At 35.6% G+C, this 25,078-nt stretch overlaps 4 non-coding genes across 4 annotated transcripts; all 4 read right to left on the reverse strand.

Moving 5' to 3' along the window:
• Positions 1-4,402: 4,402 nt before the first annotated feature.
• On the reverse strand, positions 4,403-4,475 carry Trnav-aac (transfer RNA valine (anticodon AAC)). The gene has a single exon. It is a non-coding gene; the product is annotated as a tRNA-Val (tRNA).
• Positions 4,476-14,068: 9,593 nt separating this feature from the next.
• Positions 14,069-14,141, reverse strand: Trnav-cac (transfer RNA valine (anticodon CAC)). The gene has a single exon. It is a non-coding gene; the product is annotated as a tRNA-Val (tRNA).
• Positions 14,142-23,191: 9,050 nt separating this feature from the next.
• Trnav-uac (transfer RNA valine (anticodon UAC)) lies at positions 23,192-23,264 on the reverse strand. The gene has a single exon. It is a non-coding gene; the product is annotated as a tRNA-Val (tRNA).
• A 428-nt stretch (positions 23,265-23,692) lies between these two features.
• On the reverse strand, positions 23,693-23,765 carry Trnav-aac (transfer RNA valine (anticodon AAC)). The gene has a single exon. It is a non-coding gene; the product is annotated as a tRNA-Val (tRNA).
• Positions 23,766-25,078: the final 1,313 nt, after the last annotated feature.

Genomic DNA, 25,078 nt, shown 5'->3' on the forward strand with positions numbered 1-25,078 from the left:
GTTTGCAAAAACCATGGCCTCCAGGGGAAGGTTTGGGGCCATAATAAGGACTACGGTTTTACATGCAAATAGATATGGAAAATCTTCTGATATGGACCAAGGTGACTCAGGTGAGCGATGTGGCCCATGGGCCTCTTGTTAGAAGAGTTGTCTGCCCTTTGTATAAATAAGAAAAATCTAATTTTCTAAAAATGTGTGTGGTCAATGATTAATTTTATTTCATATTTTCATTAAGAGAAAGTGTATGTAACTTTCTACCAAGAGATTTGTGTGAAACTATAACTTCTTTTTAAAATATTGTAATAAAACATGCTTCATATTTTGTCAGAACTGATTAGGGTATGGTCTGTAAAAGTTGCACAAGGTGCAAATGGGTGGCGGTTTGATTTGAAATAGATAATTTAAGTGTAGTTTCAGAATTCAGGAGAGAAAAAATGGGGAACATAATTATTTTGAATTAATTATGAGCGTCGGTGTCTGGGGTCGCTCTTCAGAATGACCGTTTCATATTTTGTCAGAACTAACTAGGGTATGGTCTGTAAAAGTTGCACAAGGTGCAAATGGGTGGCGGTTTGATTTGAACTAGATAATTTAAGTGTAGTTTCAGAATTCGGGAGAGAAAAAATGGAGAAAATGATTATTTTGAATTAATTATGAGCGTCGGTGTCTGGGGTCGCTCTTCAGAATGACCGTTTCATATTTTGTCAGAACTGACTAGGGTATGGTCTGTAAAAGTTGCACAAGGTGCAAATGGGTGGCGGTTTGATTTGAAATAGGCTAATTTAAGTGTAGTTTCAGAATTCAGGAGAGAAAAAATGGGGAAAATAATTATTTTGAATTAATTATGAGCGTCGGTGTCTGGGGTCGCTCTTCAGAATGACCGTTTCATATTTTGTCAGAACTGACTAGGGTATGGTCTGTAAAAGTTGCACAAGGTGCAAATGGGTGGCGGTTTGATTTGAACTAGATAATTAATTTAATATTATTTACTTTTTCTTTTTAAACCACTATCTTACTTTCAAGGTATTGTTATCATAATCATGATATAAATCAGTCGAGACTCGATCGCTCGAGTACAGGACGACATTGGTGGGATGCCGATCTCGATGATTCTTGCATGTAAAATGAATAATTATTAGTAAGTTTCTGTTGATATTTTTGCTAAAGGAGCTGCACTAGTTATATAATTTAATATATTAGTTAAAATGCACGTCTTCTTATTAAAATATGTGCATAAATGAAGTTCATATGCCGATCACAATTTCAGATGTAGAATTAAAAACCAAAGCATTTTCTGGTTTTTAAAACAAAATAATTCAATAATACCAATTGTTTTATTGTCTTTTGGTTTTTTTTCCATCACCAAACTTCACACTAATTGCTGATTACAACCATATAAAATGTTTACAATTACCTATGGGTCGAATTATGCGAGCGTCGAACAGCAGGGCTACCGCTATATTTAGAGCGACCCTGAGCACCAGCGACCGCGATCACCGCTACACCTGTTACGAAGCGAAGACACAACGCATGTTTCTAAACTTTTTCATTTTTTCAGCAAAATTAATTTTTTATGCCTAAAACTACTTTAAATGTGTTTTAAATGAAATATTTTGCGTAGTTTGCGAGTTTGAAAGCGATGAAATTCAAATCTTGCGATATGCATATTTTCTTTCGCTAGTTTACGCGCCATTATGTGTGACGTCATATGCGTCCTCGGGTTTGAAAACATCCATTTCATAAACAGATTGGATTTAATCGACAAAAAACCAATTATCACGTTAACGGCTAGTAAATAATAATGCATTAAGATGTTTTGTGCCGTGCTCGGGTGTACTAGTTGTTGGTAGAAAGGATTTAGACTGAGTATTTTTCAATTTTTCGAAGGATGGTACGAGAAAGAAGACGTGGATAATTTTTTTGTTGGAGCAGGAACTTTACCTTAAAAACACACCCAGTCACCTGTTCAAAAACCGCTTGGACAGAGACCCTGATAAACTGCGAGAAAATGGATATATCGAAGCTATAAGCACTTCTGTTTTGCTCTTCAAATTCAATAACCACTCGGATCAACTGACCTTCACCTTGTAACAACATATATGTATCGACGATACAATGTAACTTCTACCAACTGGTAGCTTTACAAAAAAAAAAAAAAAATAAAGATACAAAATAATTGAACTTTTAATTATACAAATAATAGAATATTGTATTTCCTAACATAAAAAATATTTCCGTATTGAACTCGTAGCATCTTGAGTGCGTCCGTAATTTAACGCCGTGCCCCCACTTTGTAATTCCTAATAACGTGCAGATCACAATTCAAAAATAGTAATAAGATTGCTTTATCAAAATAAAATAATGTGATTACCACTTTAAATTTGATTATTTTTATTGATTTGTGTGTGTGTGTTGTCTTTTTCTTTCTTTCCGAATGCACTCGTGTCAATAGCTTGGCATAGGGCCCGGCCTAGTTGTCACCAATTTAACGTATTATAATTTGTCTAATCCAAAAAATAAATAATGATTGCACTGTTTATTTTAGAAAAACAGCGCCAATTACAGATGTATAAAGGAATAACATCACCAAACAGCTTGTAGACAGCGACCCATATAAAAATTATTTACTCACAATATTGCCGATTTCATACACGCTTTACTCGCTATATTTGGGTATTTACATCGTTATATGTGTGCACTGGTGGCGAAAACATATAAAACTCGGAAAATTTGTCAACATCGATTCAAATGTTGCCCATGGTAGATAAATTAGGCCCCTAAAAGTTGAGTTTTTAATAATATCTCGCAGTACTTTCACAATCCGAAGGGCGCATGTGACGTCACTGTACCACGTGACTACCTACCTAATTAACTAGACTTTTTTTAAATCGGGGCTTAGGTTTAAGTCTGTATTGTGGTTAATTATCGCAAAATTTCGGCGAACGAACTATTAGAATTAATTACTATAAACATAAAGAAGACGAAATGCATGTAATGTATACTTTGAAAACACGAGATGTGTCCTTTAAGCGCCGAGAAACCGCGACCGGTTGGAATGATTATAGGTTCTACGAACTAGTATCAAGGTCAAGTGACTCCAGTGACCTCGACTTTGAACTTAAAAACTGGTATGACTGTAGAACCGGGATTGATTGACATGGGATCTTCAGAAATGATGAGGGGATACAAACTAATCAATTCAGCAGAATGATTAATGCTACCAACAATTCAATTAATGGGTGCAATAATTCAGAATTGATTACATCATTTTAATTATTTGAGGAGACTTTTAATTGAATTGTTGCGCAAATAAAATAAATTGAGGATATCTTGAAATAAGTAAACATATATCTTCATTTATTAAAGTTTATGTTACATAGGCACTCCATAAATAATACATAATGAATAATAATACATAATGAATAATGATACATAATGAATAATAATACATAATGAATAATAATACATAATGAATAATAATAATACATAATGAATAATAATACATAATAAATAATAATACATAATGAATAATAATAATAATACATAATGAATAATAATACATAATGAATAATAATAATACATAATAAATAATAATAATACATAATGAATAATAATATATAATGAATAATAATACATAATGAATATACATAATGAATAATAATACATAATAAATAATAATACATAATGAATAATAATACATAATGAATAATAATACATAATAATAATACATAATGAATAATAATACATAATGAAAAGAAATACAGAAATAGAACCAACAGGGATAACGTGGAACTTCACTACAAAAATGAAAGATCTAGATTTCGCAGACAATCGTGCACTAAACAGAGGCAGGTGGAGGCAGTGTATTAGGGCCTTATGTGTCAGTGGGCACGAAGAGGATAGGAGGAGGAGGCCCTCCATACAGCCGCAATCTGATTAACATCAGGTCCTTCCCGATATACACACTGTACATAGACCAACACGTGATGTATAAACACACACAGGTAGTTTGTTTGTGACTTACATCTGTATATTGTTTTATACGGAATATTTCAACAACCAATGAATTTTGATCATTTTGTAATGTCATTACATTTAGCTAAAATGTTTTCACGATAATGAAAAATTCAGAAAGACCAATGTGCCTAGAAATTGTAGGTATGTTACAGGTAATTAGTCATCAAAGCTTTTAATAATAGAAATTTCAGTGCGAATAGTATTTAAAATATTACCATGAAAATTAGAAAATAGATCTAGAACGACATTCTCTAGATAGAAATATGTAACTACCAACAGGTAACTATTCAGATCATTTCATATTCAAAATAATCTGTATACGAGGTACAAAGGCAGTGTCTGTTTCATTTTATTTTTGTTGAGAGAGATGTGGGGGAAAAATATTAGGTTTCAGCGAGGCTCGAACTCGCGACCTTCTGCGTGTTAAGCAGACGTGATAACCACTACACCATGAAACCTATAAACCTCTCCATAGCACTTTAAATAATCTTTATATGATATCTAAATCAATATACTTGTACATGGGTTCCACGAGGCACATCCCTCACCTGAATAATTGCATTTCCTCATGGAAAATTTAACTGTGGATTATTACCTCCTCCGACCATAGGAGTGTCAATAACAAACTTGAATCTACACTATATGATGCTGCTTCGATATTGATTAAAGTTGTTCCACCCTCTTGTGACGTGTAATGCTGTTTTTAAGATTTGCAATTTTCTGACGTTGATGTATGATTTTGGATGTGACATATGTCTTGCATCTTAAAAAGTTGGATGACCTATATATTTTATTTGATAATTTAGTAGTTTTATCTCTAATAAAGAGAAATATCGTATTTTGCCGGATGTAATACGCACTTTTTAAAGAGAATTTTTGTGCCAGAAAGGGGTGCGTATTATATACCACAATAGGTTTTTGACCTTTTCCCCCCAGATAAAACTTGGCGATTAAGTATTGTAATATTTCACTCAAAGACCTAGACTTCAGATATACTGTATGTCTTTTCACGTTCACCTATTTAAAAGCCAGAAAGATCGACCTCAAGAAAATACACATTTTAAACTGTTATCAAATAATAATGCGAGTAGAGTAGGGAGTTACATTTTAAAAGATTTTTTCTCTTCCATTTTTCAGAAAACGATCTTCTAACAATTTCTCCCATAGCCTATAAAACTTCAATTCTCGAGCAATTTTCCACCCTGAAATTCTGAGATCATGCTGTGAACTTTGAATTTACGCTAGGATTAACTTACAATAAGTTGCATGTTCATTGGACATATTGCTCATGGTAATTTTAGAGAAAAAGATCAATGTCATTCATTCATTCATTCATTCTTTATTTCCCCATTATGGGATTGAATATAGATATATTAATTACATGCAATTACATATATATGACAAAATATAGAGGAAAACAAAATGATAATAAGCAGAGTGATGATGATGATATATACAATGAACAGATACAGAAGATAGAAAAAAAAAATATTTTCATACAGACTGACAAGATCGGTTGAGTGATTAGTTAGCCATCACTGGCAGATGACGTATGTAACGCTGATATGTGGCTGTAGCGTTGCTTAAAAAATTGAAGTTTTTAATTTGAAAAACCTCAAGTTCACAAGGATCTAAATTAGTATTTGGTATACGACCCAGGAGAATACAGTATAGATCTTTGTCTGTAAGGCCACACAGTTCTGCAGAGAGATCAATGCAATGGTTGTTTGTGATGTCATTCCACCAATTACCTCGAATGTCGGCAGTTATTGAGCACGAACAAACAATATGTGTAAATAGATTTAGGAAACACACACCACACAGCTGACAATAATCCGGGGAATCTCGACGTTGATCAGTAATCAGTTTGCACAATCGAATTTCGAAACAATTATTAGGTATGCACCAAAATGATGAGGGTTGACGCCCGTTAAAAATTGTTAGAAATCGTGAGAAGACATTCTCAGGTATCGCATTTCTCTGTGAGTTCTGGTGGTAGCAGAGCGTACAAAAGTTTTCCAGGATTGTTTGGAAGGAAAGGAACCGTTCTCTATCCACTGATGTAAGTAGTCAATGAGGTTATATATGGTCAGGAGTTGGACGACGTCAGGTATAAATCCTACTTGGTTATTTGTTAATCTCACTAAGTATGAAAAAAGTCTAATTAGAAAAAAGTTTGTTTCGGGAGAGCTTGACTGGACATCCGACATAAACGACCAAAGAACAGAAGTTTCCGTGCGTCTATTTCCACTGAGATTGGAATAACGTTGAAAAGACTTTCGCACATGTCAGATCGTGTTTGGCGCGGGAGATTCTGCGCCGATTTACAAATAGAATGTTGAAACACTTTGAGACGTTGAGAATCTGCTGTTGACATGTTGTTACAAAGTTCACAATGGTACAGAACAGAAGGTAGCACAACGGATTTGTACAGTTTTGACAGTGATAAAGGGTTGAGATATGGAGAGCCGATATCTGTTAAGGCGTAGAATGAATTTTTCCCTTTCCTACAGGCATTCTTGATATGGTCTGACAGAGATCCTTTATTATTCACAATTATACCCAAATGAGTATGTGAGTCCACACAGGATATAGTTTTTTCCCCTAGAGTCCATATGAAATCCTGGTTAGTATGTCTGCTTTTGGAACGGAACTGCAGTATACAGGATTTGTCAGCGTTGAATTTGAATTGCCATATTTTTAAAAATATTCGTTTGCTATGTTTAACATACTTTGCAAAGAGATTGGTGTTAGGCCTATCAAAGAAATATCATTTGCCAATGTGGGACAGTTACTTGCTACATTTAATAGCTTTGTACAAGTAGAGCAATGTTCTAAGGTATCAATTGATTCATCAATGAATACCAAATATAAGAATGAGGACAACACACCACCTTGACGTACACCCTGTAGCACATTGAACCATCTTGATTGTGTTTGATTTACAACAACGGAGCTGGATGTATTTATATGACAATCATTAATAATCGACCAGCATTTGCCATTTACACCTAACTTGTGCAGTTTGTAGAGTAGACCATGTCGCCAGACAGTGTCAAATGCTTTGGAGCTATCTAAAAAACCTACATAGACATGGCTACCTTGTTCTAAGTTGTAATTGTCTCTTTTAAATTGAAAGACGCAGTTAGGCAACCTAGTTTCTCTTGGAATCCCTGTTGCTGTTTATTAGGAAAGGAATGATTGTGAAGAATAAACTTTGAGATTCGGTCATTCAAGACACTTTCGAAAATTTTAAGGAAGCATGGCAATAGGGTAACCGGTCTGTAGCTATTTGGGGATGTTTTAGGTTTGTCTCCTGCTTTATATAAGGGAACAATGAGTCCTTGCTTCCAAGCAGATGGTATCTTGTCCTGAGATATGATCGAATTAAATAGTTTGATAATGCATGATGTTAATCCATTTCTTCCAAATATTATATGTTCATATGTAATTTGATCTGGGCCTGGGGCTTTCCTTCTTTTTAGTTTGTTGATAATCGGGGAAAATGTCATCAAAAACAATTGGACCACCGGGAATGCCACCTGATGTTTTGGAGCAATGTGATTCTATTTGTTTATATGTATCTTCGATGTCCTGATGAAATTGTTTATCAAATATATCATTTTCAGATGGAGTGTATATGTGTTCATAATGTTTGGCAAAGGCCTCTGCGATGCTTTTGGGGTCGTTGTACACATTTCCGTTATCATCATGGATTTCTGGATAGGTTCGTGTGGTTCTCTTCTTTCGTTGTTTTACAAGCTTCCAAAATAAACGAATATCGCATTCAGCTGCAGAGTCCAGTTCACGATAGACCTCTTTCATATGGTGCTCATACTCCGTATCTAATGCAATTCGAAATTGTCTTTTGGCGCGTTTATATTGCCGGTATGAATCGTGAGTCATTCCTCTTGGTCTTCCCTCTGATATCCAGATGCGAAGTAGTCTCCTCTCGTTTGCATGGAGGTCTTTGATCTCTTTTGTCCATCCGGGGCGTGTGTGTGGATTAAAATTAGAATGAGGTATACTACATGCTGCATTGTTTAGGAGAATTTGGATGAGGTCGTCAAAGAATGAATTTGTGTCGGAGTCAGATTGAATTTGACGAGTTTGCAGTTTCTCTAAGGAAGCATCGTTCCGTGTCTTATATATAGTACAATGTTGTCGGAGGTTGCCTTATGCCATGCCGGTATTTGTAAGTTAGGGCGAGCTAAGAAAAGGTTTGTATGACGAATTTCTAGCTCCACAAACACAGCTAAATGATCAGAAGTACTTGAGAAAAAACCCTCCTTATATACTTTGTACAAAACAAGTTTGTTTGTTAAACATTGGTGAAATAAAACATAGTCTAACATTGTGCGTTTTGGAGTAAAAGTAAACTTTTCACCACAAATATCAAAATGAACAGTAGGAATACTAATACCACAGCGGATCATAAAGCTAGAAAAAATATCATGTTTGTTTGCATTTGTATGTAATGAACTAATGCAACTACTATTAAAGTCACCTGCTATCATTCTTTGTAATAATTGTACAAACTTTCAACAATATTAAGTTCGTCAATATAAGAATCTATGTTGCTATCTGCTGGTAAATAAACTCCAAAAATATAAACATTTTCCTTACCACATTTCAGTTCCAGTCCTATAACTCTCTTTGAGTCAACATGAATTTCTTTAACTGTATACACAAGTGATTTTCTGATCAAAAATGCAACACCACCCTAGCCAATGAAATAACTATTGCCTTCTGTATATGTATCATTGGTATCTACTTTGACAATGCTGAAATATTCATTTGTGAATGGTATCTAAATACATTTTACCGTTGTGTTGATTTTTAAGCTTGTGTTCTGATATAACAGCTATATCGCATTTTGTATTGTCTAATAGAGATGACAAACACATAGTTGAAGACATAGCGCCTCTTACATTCCATGTTAGCACACGCATGATGGTTATTAGAGGCAAATAAAGTGACAAAAAGTTAAGTAACTTTATCATAATAATATAATGTCATTCTCTGTTGTAGTTTATTGGTTTCACTTTACCAATCATCACTCTGATGGTTTGACCCACATTTCTCTTCCCATCGACGTTCGCAAAGCCACTGTTGACATCGTACACCTTGTGGCCAGAAATCGGGATTTTCCACTAGGTCTGAATGTTGTGCAGAAACATTTAATTTTGCCGAAAGAAAACGTCCTTTTGGTTTGAAAAGTACAAAATGTGAAATTTTGACCCCCTTGTTTTGGATGTAGTTTTGGATACCAGAGTTTGTTGATTCCCTGTTGATCCCTGATAAATAATATCTCGCAGTTTTTTTAAACGTCACTCCAAAAAATACGTCTTTTTCTTTTGTGTTTTGATTAGCTGTTTTGGCATGGTCATCTACGGCTATAACACAGGCTCGTCCATTGTATTGTACTGACCTAAACAACCTATTGGTTTTGTCTCCTGTTCCCATTCGACTGTCATGTGTGTGTTCGGGTAGTGTATCCTTCCTAGACCGTGACGATTTTACCTGTGCTTCGTCTGGCAGGGAAACTTGTTCAACTAAATCGATGGTTGAATCCCTCTCGGATTTATCAGTCTGATTTCGGATTAAGTTTATTTTCTCTTGGATGGTTTTGTTGAGTGTGTTTGATGAGTTTGTTGAATCATGACAAGTAGCATTGAGAGATTGCGGGTTAATTTCCGTTTGATTTTTAGGCATGACAGCACTCGCATACGATTTGACTGGTGTTTTTTGTTTATTTACACAAATGCTTTGTGAAAAATGTTCTGAAGAACCACTGCGGCAGAAAGTTGAATTTTACAAGAAAACTTCCTGACGTTGTCTAGATTTATGTTTGTTCGTACTGTGACCCCCAGGCGTAGATTGGGGCCACAATAAAGGATCATAGTATATAGGACACGTCTTTTAAAATCTTGTTCTTTTAAAAGAACCACTGGGTCAGAAAAGTTTAAATTTACATGAAGGTTTTCTTAGACATGTATACACTGGTAGAAAGAAACTCTGGTTGTCAGTGATTTTGTTTCCTTCGAAACATTTCTACCGTTCTTGAATCAATCCAATGTTTTCTGGTCATTTCGTTTTGTGTAAATTAATGTCCGAGAAACATTTCTACCGTTCTTGAATCAATCCAATGTTTTCTGGTCATTTCGTTTTGTGTAAATTAATGTCCGAGAAACATTTCTGGTTCTTGAATCAATCCAATGTTTTCTGGTCATTTCGTTTTGTGTAAATTAATGTCCGAGAAACATTTCTACCGTTCTTGAATCAATCCAATGTTTTCTGGTCATTTCGTTTTGTGTAAATTAATGTCATTAGCTATGAACACAAACTTTTATGATACTACTGATTGTCAGTGTACATTTCAGGAAGACCAGTGTCTATAAAAGCTCAAAAGATTTAATGATCAGAAAATTTCAGGTATTTTTACCGAGAAAATCAAAACAAATATTTATGAAAGAAAGTGTTGCGCGTCTCATGTTAATTTCCCTGAAGGTGTTGCATGAAAGATCGATATATTTTATTCAAATATATGATAAAACCAATTGGAACGTAGGTCTTGATTCAAACATTTTTGAAAATAAATTTAAAAGACGTGTATTAACAAAAATTAGCCAAAATATTTCGAGTTTAAATCAAGCAATATCCCTCAATATGGACCGTCTGTAGGGTTTCTGTGGCTGTAGTGTTTGTGTAATGGTGGTATTCCAAACAGAAGCTGACACGAAGTCTACCCCCCTCCTCTCTCTTTCTCTCTCTCTCTCTCTCTCTCTCTCTCTCTCTCTCTCTCTCTATCTATCTTTAGGGTTTCTGTGGACGTAATGTTTGTGAAATGATGGTATCCCAAACAGTAGCTGACACATAGCTAGTCTACCCACCTCCCCCCTTCCTCTCTCCCTTACTCTCAATCATTGACTAAATGAGTAATTATTGTCATACGTATGCAACACTACAATACAATAAAGGCCAAACAAGGTAAATAACCATTAAATTGTTTGAGTGGAGATGATATGTATTCCAGTAGTAAATTGCTATGGTGAATCAATTTTTACCGGTGTATGCACTTCGAATTATGTTGAAATTTATTAATGCGTATTAAACTTCCCATATTTTGTTTTGTGGTCAGCGTCATGAACAGTTGCCATCTGTTGATTGTAGACAATGATAAATACGAGTTTAAGAGCTTTTAGACTGTAGTAGTATAGAATATTAAATATTTGATACACTCGTAACATGTAACCGTATACATTATACAAACTGTATGAAAGATGAAGATAACAAACAGTGATCAATCTTATAACTCCTATAAGCAATACAAAATAGAGAGTTGGGTAATCACGGACTCCTGGATATACTACAGGTGGGATCAGGTTCCTAGGAGGAGTAATCATCTCCTGTCGATCGGTCACACCCACCGTGAGCCCTATATTTTGATCAGGTAAACGGAGTTATCCGTAAGTCAAATTCACTGTGCCAAGAACGACCTCACAATCGGTATGAAACACGTCAGATAGCATTTGACCCAATGATAGGTTGTACTGGCAAACTAGATCGTTATAACGACCATAGAATTTGCGAAATGCTGACTTTAATCGAGACTGTTCAAACCCCTGTACCACCAACTTGTTTGTCAGTAGCTTGCCTCGATTAAAAAACTGACCATACGCAAAACAAGCTCTTGCGTATCGAATCAGTTGAGAGATATAAACACCATATGCAGGTGGTAATGGAATATTGCTACATAAATAAGGGAAGTTGACGATGGAGAAGCTGAAATCATCCCGTTTGTCATAAAGTTGAGTTGTTAGTTTGCCGTTAATATCTACTTTCAATAAAATATCTAAGTATGAAGCAGAAGTGGACGACTCTGTGGTGTCTTTTATTTCGAGCTCACAGGGATATATCGAATCGACATATGAATGAAATGTGCCTTTGCCAATATAATTGTTATTGTGCTTTAAAATGCAAATAAATCATTGTCAATGTCAATGAAAATTATTATTGTTAATAGATAAAACGTCGTCGATATATCTAAATGTCGAATTGAAGGCCACGGCAAGAAATTTGTTCTTCTCACGTAGAAGTTTTTGAATAATTTTCACGATTTCAAAAATTATGTTTATCATGTATTGACACATAGAATGTATTAGGCTTGTCCTTAGTACTGAGGAATCCTACAGCTATTTAAATGGCAAATACGCAATAAAAGTATGATTATGGATGAAGGTCAGTTCTACGTCAGAAGTGCTGGCACGGAGCTCCGATTAGGGAAAGTTCCCGTTTCGTTGCAACACCCTCTTTAGAACGAGCACTCTTCTCTGTCCACAAGAAGTGTGTGGATGAAATTATATATTTACTAACAGGTAACTATTCGCATCACTTCATATACAAACTTATGTTCTAATTCACCTTTTCAAACCTTTTCAAACAAACATAAATTATTTATAAACTAAAACTCTAACACAATATCTAGGAACAGCTCGCCTCCGCGAGTACAACAAACTTTATTACTCTATTCAAATGTACATGTATAAACACATGTACATGTATAAATCTTTATCTTCATTTCATTCAACATTCTACGATAGAAAAAACGTAATGTCAATAACAATGTTAAATACATGAAATGTTAAAAGAAGGGTGGGTGGGTGGGGGTCTATTACACGATGGGCAGCGAATTCTCGAATGATTTCACCACTTTAAACCTGTACTCAGGTAAACTTTGATACGCACGAATAACTTTTTACAACCAACCAAGAATTGGCTGTAAAAATAACAAACGCTGACATTCAAAAACAAACACACGTTTTACCTGTACAAAGACAGTGTCTGTTTCATTTTATTTTTGTTGGGGAAGATGTGGGATAAAAAATGTTAGGTTCCAGCGAGGCTCATAGGTCAATAATAAAATTGAAGTCTGAATTGACACACGTTATCTAATCCATAAATACATATGTAGAGAAAATAATTCTCAGGATTATTACTTCATGATGGTGTTAGAGACTAGTGGTTAAGTACATGAGCCATGTTTGTTTTTATAGTTCAAATATTCTTATCATTATTTCACAACCAATAAGAATATGACATACACTTATTAATGTTTATCACATTGACCAATCACAACTTACCTTTCGATTCAGTGCGATTAAACCGGAAGTAAGACAGTCTAGCGAAATTCTTAGGCACTTGGAGGTGTAAAAACATCTTTTTCTTCGAATGAACGGCATTGGAACGGAAAGAAACCGTACATATATTGAAAGTAAGGTATATGTGAACGATTCATCGCGTCAGGCCGTTTGAGAAACGCCCACAATAACCCAAACCCGAATTTGCCTCAAAAAGAGTGTCCTACCCTTCCTTTTTTATACATGTACATACTATATATTTACATTAACTTCCAGTGCCCGTGGCTAGTGGCTGTAATTTGATATCGATAGTGGTAATAGGTATTGATATCGCTAGTGGTTGTAATTTGATATCGCTAGTGGTCATAGGTATTGATATCGGTAGTGATTGTAATTTGATGTCATTATTGTTGCTATCGGTAGTGGTTGTAATTTGATGTCATAGATGTCAATATGACATGGAGTTTATCACTGATAAATTTATTCATAATAGGTAGATGTTAGCCCGCTTATATTATAATTTGTAGTTGCTACGTTCTTCTAATACTTTGATGTGATTATAGAAATCTCCTCTAGGATTACAACACAATATATCCAAAAAGTATCCTATCAAGACTCTGTAAGCAGCACAGAGAGACTTCTAAAGTAAGCAGCACAGAGAGACTTCTAAAGTAAGCGGCACAGAGAGACTTCTAAAGTAAGCAGCACAGAGAGACTTCTAAAATAAGCAGCACAGAGAGACTTTTAAAGTAAGCAGCACAGAGAGACTTCTAAAGTAAGGAGCACAGAGAGACTTCTAAAGTAAGCAGCACAGAGAGACTTCTAAAGTAAGCAGCACAGAGAGACTTCTTGGGTTTGATTACATTGATGGTCGGAAAGAAAAGGAAATAAACGAGAGAAAAAACCCACGAAGGTTTCAGCGAGGTTCGAACTCGCGACCTTCTGCGTGTGAAGCAGACGTGATAACCACTACACTATGAAACCATTGATGTAGGTTTCATAATTATATATCATTTAGATTATTACTATTCAACTCGATACTTGTACAGAAGGTCCATGAGCCATATTGCTCACCTGACTGATGAATTGCATTTCTCTTTGAAAAATATTAAAGATTCATGCGTATTGATATTTAGTTTCCAAAGTAACATGGTTTATAATAGAGATATATAAAATAGCAAAGTAAAGTATTTAATTTCATCTTAGATTAAAGGAACGGGTCAACAATTTAAGTTAATTCTTACCTAATTTAGCTGTCAAACATTTTCGCTTGGCCTTATTTGTCTCAGTTATGCTTCGCGCTTGCTTTCGTCACACGTGGTCGGAAAGAAAGAGATGGTGCCAATATGTTTTGGATATAGGAATAAGGACCTTTCCTCCATCTGAATTCGCTGTACTGAATCATGTGTAAAAACCAACCCTAAATGGTAGTTAGATGTGCACCGATCCAAGAATTGGTGGGAAAATAGCACGTGGTATGTTAAGACAAACACGTGGACAACACTCAGCTGGTTTGGTAAAGAACGCATGCATGCTATTTATACTTTTCAACATATTCATTGATGATTTTCAAGAATATTTAGATTTAGAGAAAACAGAACCTGTAATACTAATTACAACTCTTATTAATCATCTATTTTTTGCAGACGACTTAATACTGATTTCAGAGTCATCATCTGGTCTCCAGCATTGTCTAAATGGGTTACAGGATTACTGCAAAAAATTGCAGAATTTTTCCCAAATCAATAACATTAAAACCTATGACTTTTCAACACTATACACGACCATTCCTCACGATAAATTAAAGACTAGACTTTTTGACATCATAGACAGTTGCTTCTTCAACAAAAATGGAAAACGGAAACATTCATATCTAGTGATCAGTCATTCAAAAACTTACTTTGTTAAACACCACTCTGATTCCACGCACAAGTACTCTGAAGTTGAAATAAAAAATATGTTAGAGTTCCTCATCGACAATATCTTCGTGGTCGTTGGTGATCAGGTCTTCCAACAGTCTGTTGGAATTCCCATGGGCACGAATTGTGCTCCTTTGTTAGCTGACCTGTTTCTATATTCATATGAAGCAGAATTTATTCAAAAACTTCTACGTGAGAAGAAAAAATCTCTCGCTGTGGCCTTCAATTCGACATTTCGATGACGTTTTGTCTATTAACAATGATAACTTTCATTCATATGTCGATTTGAACTCGAAATAAAGGACACCACAGAGTCGTCCACTTTTGCTTCATACTTAGATATTTTATTGAAAGTAGACATTAACGGCAAACTGACAACTCAACTGTATGACAAACGGGATGATTTCAGCTTCTCCATCGTCAACTTCCCATATTTATGTAGCAATATTCCATTATCACTTGCATATGGTGTTTATATCTCTCAACTGATTCGATATGCAAGGCTTGTTCTGCGTATAGTCAGTTTTTAAATCGAGGTAAGCTACTGACAAACAAGTTGATGGTACAGTAGCTTCAACAGTCTCGATTGAAGTCAGCATTTCGCAAATTCTATGGTCGTTATAACGATCTAGTTCGTCAATACAACCTCGTATTGGGTCAAATGCTGTCTGACGTGTTTCATACCGATTGTTAAGTCGTTCTTGGCACACTGATTTCGACTGAACCTGAACAGGATATAGGGCTCACGGCGGGTGTGACCGGTCGACAGGGGATGCTTACTCCTCCTAATCACCTGATCCCACCTCTGGTGTGTTCAGGGGTCCGTGTTTGCCCAACTATCTATTTTGTATTGCTTGTAGGAATTATGAGATTGATCACTGTTCGTTATCTTCACCTTTCATTGGAAGCTGGATGTAAATCTTGATAAGACAAAAGTTATGATTTTCCCAAAGAGTAAGATTAACAATGAACCATTTTGTTTTTATTTTGGAAGATATATTGTTGAAATAACTAATGAATATAAATATTTAAGATTAATATTTGCATCAAATGGAAGTTTAAGACAAACAAGTGTTAGCCTTGAGGATAAAGCTAGAATGGCGTATTATTCAATTAAATCTAAAATACCTTTTACAATGTAAAACTTATACGGTACCAATTTTGATGCACCAGATGCGCATTTCGACAAATAATGTCTCTTCAGTGATGCTCAACCGAAATGTTTGAAATCCGAAATAACTATGAAGTTTTAGATCTAAATATAGCCAAAAACAGCGTGCCAAACAAGTGGAGCCAAATTCGTCCAATGATCTTTCTGTCCAAGTATGTCTTAAAATATATCAGGCTTTCATATTACCTATTGCTACATATTCATCTGAAATCTGGATTACTGATTTTAAGATTGACATCAATAGCCAATCCAAGTTGCCTTTTGAGAAGGTACAAAATACTATTTTGAAAGACATACTATGTGTTCATAAGAAAGCGTCTAATGTTGCAGTACTTTCGGAATTAGGTCTATATCCTTTACACATTAAGATATATGAATCAATGTTTAAATATTACTGTAGGTTAAAAAATATGGAATTTGCATCCCAAAAATAATAACCCATTGTTAATTGATGCTTTTAAAGAGGATTAAAAGTTATCTCATATAAAAACTAGTCCAAGCATGACTAAATCACTGAATGTTATTGCAGAGATGATTGGACTTTTCTCTTTAGAGATTTCCCATGAAACATTTAGCAATGAATTAAGAAACTATTATGAAAATAAAATACGTAATCAATTTGATAACATAAAACAAACAAATTGTGGAAAACTTGTATTTTATAGCCAAGTATACAATAACTATAATTCTAAATTGCAAGAATATTTGAAATTTACTTTACCAAAAGATTACAGATCTCTACTCACTAAACTAAGACTAAGTGCACATCCCTCAATATTGAGGTTGGGAGATACTGTACACCTCCAATTCCACGATCTAATAGATTTGGCAAATTCTGCTTGAATGAAGTTGAGGATGAGAAACACTTCCTATTATTTTGTACAAAATACGATCACTTAAGGAATAAATATTCAGAACATTTGGGTGATTTCAATGCAAATTCCATAAAAAGCCTCATGAATCCTGAAAATTATACATTTACAAAATATTTTTGTCAATATTTGAATGATTGTTTTAATCTAAGGTACACTGAATTGAGAAATCAGGACAATTGTGGTTAATCTGAAAATGTGTATTATGTTATATATACTAGTATATGATGTTAATTTATGATGTATGCCTCATGTTTGGTAATCGTCAATAAAACATTTGAATTTGAATTTATATCTCTCAATGATGTGGATCCGTCAAAAATAAATAGATTAAACTATAACAAAAAATTATAAAGGAAACCTAACACCAGTTGGAAAAATTACACTTATCAAATCACTTCTTATATCATAGCTTAATCATTTATTTATTTCCTTACCCAGTCCTACCGATAACACATTGAAAGAACCAAATGATTTGTTGTTTCATTTTATATGGCAGTCAAATACAGTTGTTGTGTATTGACAAAATTAAACGGAAAGTAAGTACGGAAGATTATACAAATGGTGGGCTAAGAATGACATTTATGTAGCAATATTCCATTATCACCTGCATATGGTGTTTATATATTTCAACTGATTCGATATGCAAGAGCTTGTTCTGGGTATAGTCAGTTTTTAAATCGAGGTAAGCTGCTGACAAACAAGTTGATGGTACAGGGATTTCAACAGTCTCGATTGAAGTCAGCATTTCGCAAATTCTATAGTCGTTATAACGATCTAGTTCGTCAATACAACCTATCATTGGGTCAAATGCTGTCTGACGTGTTTCATACCGATTGTTAAGCCGTTCTTGGCACACTGATTTTGACTGCGGATAACTCCGTTTACCTGATCAGGATATGGGGCTCACGGCGGGTGTGACCGGTCAACAGGGGATGCTTACTCCTCCTAGGCACCTGATCCCACCTCTGGTGTGTCCAGGGGTCCGTGTTTGCCCAACTATCTATTTTGTATTGCTTGTAGGAGTTATGAGATTGATCACTGTTCGTTATCTTCACCTTGCATTAAGGGATTAAAATCAACATGGATATGGAGAATAATTGGAAATGATAACTCTAAGTGGAAAATTTTATTAGGGAGGTTGATCGATATTGATAAACTGTTAAACACAGGATCAGACTACATTGACCAATGAAGGAAAACATACAAAATACCTTTTGAGTAGATGTATTGATAATTATGTTATTGAAACTTGGCAGGATTACACATGCCAACCACTATGGTTTCATTCATAGAACACCGCAGTATTTATATCGTTAAGTACTAGAATCAATACTTATCAATTAAGAAATGTTGCCAATAAACCCCGAAACGTTTGATCCAGAGTTACTGCTTGCAACTTTAATATTGTTTCATATGTGTGGTGAAGTCCGTAAGCTATGAGGGCGAGTCAATAAGTAACCAGCCTATCCCATTTCTGATTGACCGAGACGGTCACGATTTTCATGTCTTGTTTCAATACATGTTTTATACCTGGTTACAAAATTGCACGCGTATCGAGTCATTCTTTGATAAGCTATTGAATGTTAAACATGGCTAGTGATGCAAAGGCATGCTTTTCATCTAAAGTTGAGCACCGTGCTATAATTTGGTACTTGTTTTTAAAAGGTAAAACAGGCAAGGGATACACGACGAGTTAGCCGATGTTTATGGGTCTTCTGCACCATCTTATGCTCAGTATTTATATCGTTAAGTACTAGAATCTATACTTGTCAATTAAAAAATGTTGTCACTAAACTCCGAAACGTTTGATCCAGAGTTACTGCTTGCAACTTTAATATTGTTTCATGTGTGTGGTGAAGTCCGTAAGCTATGAGGGCGAGTCAGTAAGTAACGAGCCTATCCCATTTCTGATTGACCGAGATGGTCACGATTTTCATGCCTTGTTTCAATACATGTTTTATACCTGGTTATAAAATTGCACGCGTATCGAGTCATTCTTTGATAAGATATTGAATGTCAAACATGGCTAGTGATGCAAAGGCATGCTTTTTATCTAAAGTTGAGCACCGTGCTATAATTCGGTACTTGGTTTTAAAAGGTAAAACAGGCAAGGAATACACGACGAGTTAGCCGATGTTTATGGGTCTTCTGCACCATCTTATGCTCAGTATTTATATCGTTAAGTACTAGAATCTATACTTGTCAATTAAGAAATGTTGTCACTAAACTCCGAAACGTTTGATCCAGAGTTACTGCTTGCAACTTTAATATTGTTTCATGTGTGTGGTGAAGTCCGTAAGCTATGAGGGCGAGTCAATAAGTAACGAGCCTATCCCATTTTTGATTGACCGAGATGGTCACGATTTTCATGCCTTGTTTCAATACATGTTTTATACCTGGTTATAAAATTGCACGCGTATCGAGTCATTCTTTGATAAGATATTGAATGTCAAACATGGCTAGTGATGCAAAGGCATGCTTTTTATCTAAAGTTGAGCACCGTGCTATAATTCGGTACTTGGTTTTAAAAGGTAAAACAGGCAAGGAATACACGACGAGTTAGCCGATGTTTATGGGTCTTCTGCACCATCTTATACTCAGGTTAAATTCTGGGTAGGATAATTCAAACGCGGTAGAACGTCTATAGAAGATGACGCCCACTAGATGCCACCGACGAAGAAATGTGTAAGAAAGTTCGGGATCTGGTACACTCCGCTAGGCGAATTCAGAAGGAGGAAATAGCACAGGCAGTAGGCATTTCACATGGTAGCGTTTCAACAATTTTACATGATCGTTTAGATATGCTCAAGCTCGTTTGGTCCCCAAATCCCTTAGCGATGAGCAAATGGCAACCAGAGCATCAGTATGCAGCGCTTTGCTGAAGTGTTTTAGGACAAAAGGTGATTTTCTTTTGCATATGGTGACTGTAGATGAGACTTGGTTTCATTACTATGAGCCAGAGAATAACGCTCAGAGTCGTCATTGGGTAGGGCCTGGATCGCCGAGGCCAAAGAAGTTCAAGACGCAACCATCTGCTGGCAAGGTGATGGCCACAGTATTTTGGGACGCAAGAGGCTATATTATGTTGGACGTTTTACCCAAGAGAAGTACAATAACTGTAGTGTACTATGCAAACTTGCTAGAGCTGCTGAGAACCGCCATCCATGAAAAACGCCGAGGTAAACTATCTAAAGGTGTTTTGCTGCAACAGGACAATGCGAGAGTCCACACTTGCAAAGGATGCTGTAAAGCGAAACGGGTATGAATTAATGCTACATTCTGCCTATTCGCCTGACCCAGCTCCTAGCGACTTCTTCCTATTCCCAAACTTGAAAAAGGATATCCGTGGACGTCATTTCCGGTCTGACGAAGAAGTCGTGACGGCAGTTGAGAAGTGGGCCAATTGAAAGGACCTTGACTTCTTCAGTTCTGAGCTGATGGCACTTGAACACCGTTGATCTAAGTGAATAACACTAGAGGGCAATTACATCGAAAAAGAAGAGGTGGATCTCAACCGGAAATAAGTTAGGCTGGTTACTTATTGACTCGCCCTCGTACAACAGAATCTTACTTTATTAGTAGATATGTAAAATTTAATAGAAAAAAAACTACTTTCATTCTCGATAAACTACCCTGAAATAACAAAAATGAGAGTAAAGTGGCGGATCTAAACCATTTTTCTTTTCTTTTTTTAAAATTACAACTTAAGATAATACGATATGAAGTAAATCCGTTGTTTATCGATGCTTGATTTTAATCTTATAGAAGAAATAATTTCTGATAATTGTTCAATAAATAAAATATGCCTGTTTGTTTTTTCAATCCGTGATTTTAGTCTTCAATCAGCCTTATGGAAATTTCCAGAACGAAGCGAGGCAATATCGTCTACAACCAATCGCACATTCCCGGGCCCTTTCGACAAACCGAGAAGTTGCGATTGGTTTGCAACATGGTCAGCATAAAATTGTGTAGGTGTTCAGTGCACGTTATGGTTATAATAGTTTTGACTAGGCCTATATTTATCATTTCATGAATATTTATATAACAGTACTTATATACATCTCATGTAACGAAGGACACCCTCTTCCGAAACCAATGATCTGAAACTTAAACACGATATTCATATGGTATTTTCGATGTTCTTAATTTTGTCTGTGATTATAGAAGTCACTGTTACGACTAGCCTTTTGTAATGATTTATTAATAGTTTTTTTATATGTGCAAACACACGGATAAACACAAAAAAGATTTTATTTTGGTTGAACATGTTTAGTGATGACACAGATCATGAAAGTAAGGAAAATGTGGAAAAACTGCCTAATATGTCAAATATCGAATGGTCAGGGACTGTTCTGGAACGTTTTCGCCTTCTAACTCTAAAGTTAAATCATTTTCCCAAAATTTGGTTGTACACTACTTGACCATGTCCAAGAAATCAAACCACTGTTCAAAATATACATGTAGCAGGTTTTCTGTTTGTCATTCCAATGGCGGATCCAGAAGGGGTCAGACCCCACTCTCTTTCGTCAAGAAAGTGTGCTAAAAAGGGTAAAAATCACTCCTTTTGAGGGTGGACCTCCCCTTTGAAAACTAAAACTTAATGGTAGAACACCCTCCCTTTTCAAAAAGTCCTAGATCCAGCCCTACATTCATATAGTGTGTTATGTTTTATTGTATTTTACGAGAAGAAACGATGTGTATTCATAATTTTGCCCCTAAATTGTCTCACTGGAAAAAAAACTACCATTATAAACACATTCGCAAGAATGAGTTTTAAATTTTGAAATTATGAACGACCGTTCATTTTGTCTTTGGTCAGCTATCGGCATGACGGATTATGATACTGCATACGTAAAATCATTATCCAATACGGAGAGAGATCATTTATGTTACAGAAGGAATATGTAATTTGGAGCTTCAAGTGACTTCCTAATAATCAGAATATATTAAAATCAAGTGTTTTTTTTTTTTTTTTTTTTTTTACTGTATACGATATCAATAAATATAAGATAATTAATGCACTCAATCATTAAAAAAGTGTTCTTCAATTCATTTGATATCGTTCATTCCATTCATGTGCGTAACAATTCAAACAAGCATTAAAAAATTCCTTCCTCTATGCAATATCATTTATTTGTGATTTCCCGCTTTTGCGCGGGATTTCATCTAGTCTAATATGAATATTAAAACACATCCATACCCTTAAACTTCAATGCCAATAATGACCTGTAGTAACCTTCGGGATTATCAGTAACCAATTTATCTTCGGTGGGGCTGGTAATACAAACTTGAGTTCATACTAGTTTGACGGATAACTCCGTTTACTTCATCAAGATAGAGGGTTCACGGTGGTTGTGACCGGTCGAGAGGGGATGCTTACTCCTAGACACTTGATCCCACCTCTGGTGTGTCCAGGGGTCCGTGTTTGCCCAACTCTCTATTTTGCATTGCTTATAGGAGTTGAGATTGATCACTGTTCGTTATCTTCACCTTTACTACTTGTGCAAGAGGGACACATTGTTCAACTATGGAATTGTATTTCTTCACGGAAAACATTACCTGTGAATTATTACCTGCTCTGATCCAGGGAGTACCAGGTGAAGGAAACCGATAGGAAGAAGCGCATTGTTTGTCAGAGTTTTTATTTCCTTCTAAACATTTCTACCAGAATTGAATCTATCCAATGATTTCTAATCATTTTGTTTTGTGTAAATGAATGTCATTAGCTATAAAGAAATGCTTTTATGATACTACTGTTTGTCAATGAAAATTGCAGAAAGACTAATGTCTCTTTATAATTGGTACTTTGATACTAATTATTCATCGGAAGATTTAGTGCACATATAAAATGGAATTAAAGTGTATAGCAATTGAATATTTCTATGCAGGAAATTATGAATGTATTTTCATTTCATTCAGAAAGAACACTCTTCGATGCCAACTTGAAATATGTGAAAGGTGCTTTTTCAGATTACTCTTTATGCAAAAGTGTCTGTATAATTATTGCTTTAATGTATATAAATAACGGATGTGTTTCATTTTATTATCGATGGGATAAAAAAAAAATGAAGGTTTCAGCGAGGCTTGAACTCGCGACCTTCTGCGTGTAAAGCAGACGTGATAACCACTACACCATGAAACCGTTATTTATTAATTATGCTTATTAAAATTAATTCATTTATATCTCAATGTATATGTTATGAATACTTTACATTTTCCGCGGTACGGAGATTAGTGGAAAATAATTGTCTTATGGATTCGGAAATAAATTGTCCAATGGTTATGAGTCACGTGGTGACGAGTTTTGTTTTTGAGAGGTGCTCATCTTGCACGAGATATCAGTTCTAGCCCACCTCCTGACAAAGAAACACACAATTTTTTAAATGTATTGTTTATTTTCATATCTTCGTTCTATTATTGTACAAACTTTATTGGGATATATCATTTATATGTACAAACAGATAACTATTCAAATCACTTTACATACAAAAAATAATCTGCAAACAGGGTGCAAAGGCAGTGTATGTTTCATTTTATTTTTGTTGGGAGGGATGTGGGGGAAAAAATATTAGGTTCCAGCGAGGCTCGAACTCGCGACCTTCTGCGTGTTAAGCAGACGTGATAACCACTACACCATGGAACCTACATATTTACTGTTTGCATTATTGAGAAATCATTTATGCTATTGCCACCAAATAAGTCGGAAGTATGAGATATTGATCTATCGGTGGTAGTTGTAATTGATATCACATCTGTTTCATGCTATCTTATTGAACATAGATGTTAACGGCAAACTAACAAATCAACTCTATGACAAACGGGATGATTTCACTTCTCTACCGTCAGGTTCCCATGATTATGTAGCAATATTCTATGTTCACCTGCATATGGTGATTATGTCTCCAAACTTAGTCGATACACTGAGCTTGTTCTGCGTATGATCAGTTTTTAAAGCGAGGTAGGCTACTGACAATCAAGTTGATTTTACAGGGGTTTCAATATTCTCGTTCAAAGACAGCATTTCGCAAATTCTATGGTCGTTATAACTATCTACTTTGCCAATACAACCTATCATTGGGTCATATGGTGTCTAACGTGCTTTATACCGATTGTCAGACCGTTCTTAGCACAGTAATCAACTCCGTTTACCTGATCAAGATATAGGGCTCACGGCGGGGATGACCGGTCGACAGAGGATGCTTTCTCCTCCTAGGGAACTCATCCTACCTCTGGTATATCCAGGGGTCCGTGTTTACCCAACTCTCTATTTTGTATTCCTTACAGGAGTTAAGAGATTGATCACTGCTTGTTATCTTCACCTTTTTATGTTGATGTATCAGCAGTGGTCGTTAATGAAATAATATATTTTGATGTATTGGTCGTGGTTCAATCGTAACAACTCGGCCATTTCCGTAATCGACAAATAACCTCGTAAGCAAACAGAAGAAATTCTTCTTAAATTGTTTGCCGGAAGTTACTCCGCAAATAGTTCTTTGATAATGGAGGAGAGACTCGAATTTGCTCGCAGCAAACTTGGAATTGAGTTTTCTTTGAAAGATAAACAATTGGAAACACTTAGATATATATGGGAGAAGCGAGACTGCATTAGTGTATTGCCAACCGGGTATGGGAAAAGTGCAATTTATCAACTTCTTCCATGGTTTTTACAAGGAGAAAGGGATAGAGCAGGAATTGTACTCGTCATTGGACCCCTGACGTCAATTACTGTGGACCAGGTGGCTTTTCTCACTTCTAAGGGGGTGAAGGGGGAAGTTTCTAATATACCGGTCCCCAGAAGCACGCGACTGTGCATGAACAGTTATTTCCCTTGCCGTTGCTAAGCGGAATGTAAACACGCCGCCATTTGCATTTTCGCCTCGGATGCTGAGCAATGAAAATCGTGCGATAAAAATAAAAGCCCGACGGCGTTTGAGTATACTAAGCGGGGGCTTGGGG

The sequence above is a fragment of the Ostrea edulis genome, chromosome 2, assembly GCF_947568905.1.
Source record: "Ostrea edulis chromosome 2, xbOstEdul1.1, whole genome shotgun sequence".
NCBI classification, from domain to species: domain Eukaryota; kingdom Metazoa; phylum Mollusca; class Bivalvia; order Ostreida; family Ostreidae; genus Ostrea; species Ostrea edulis.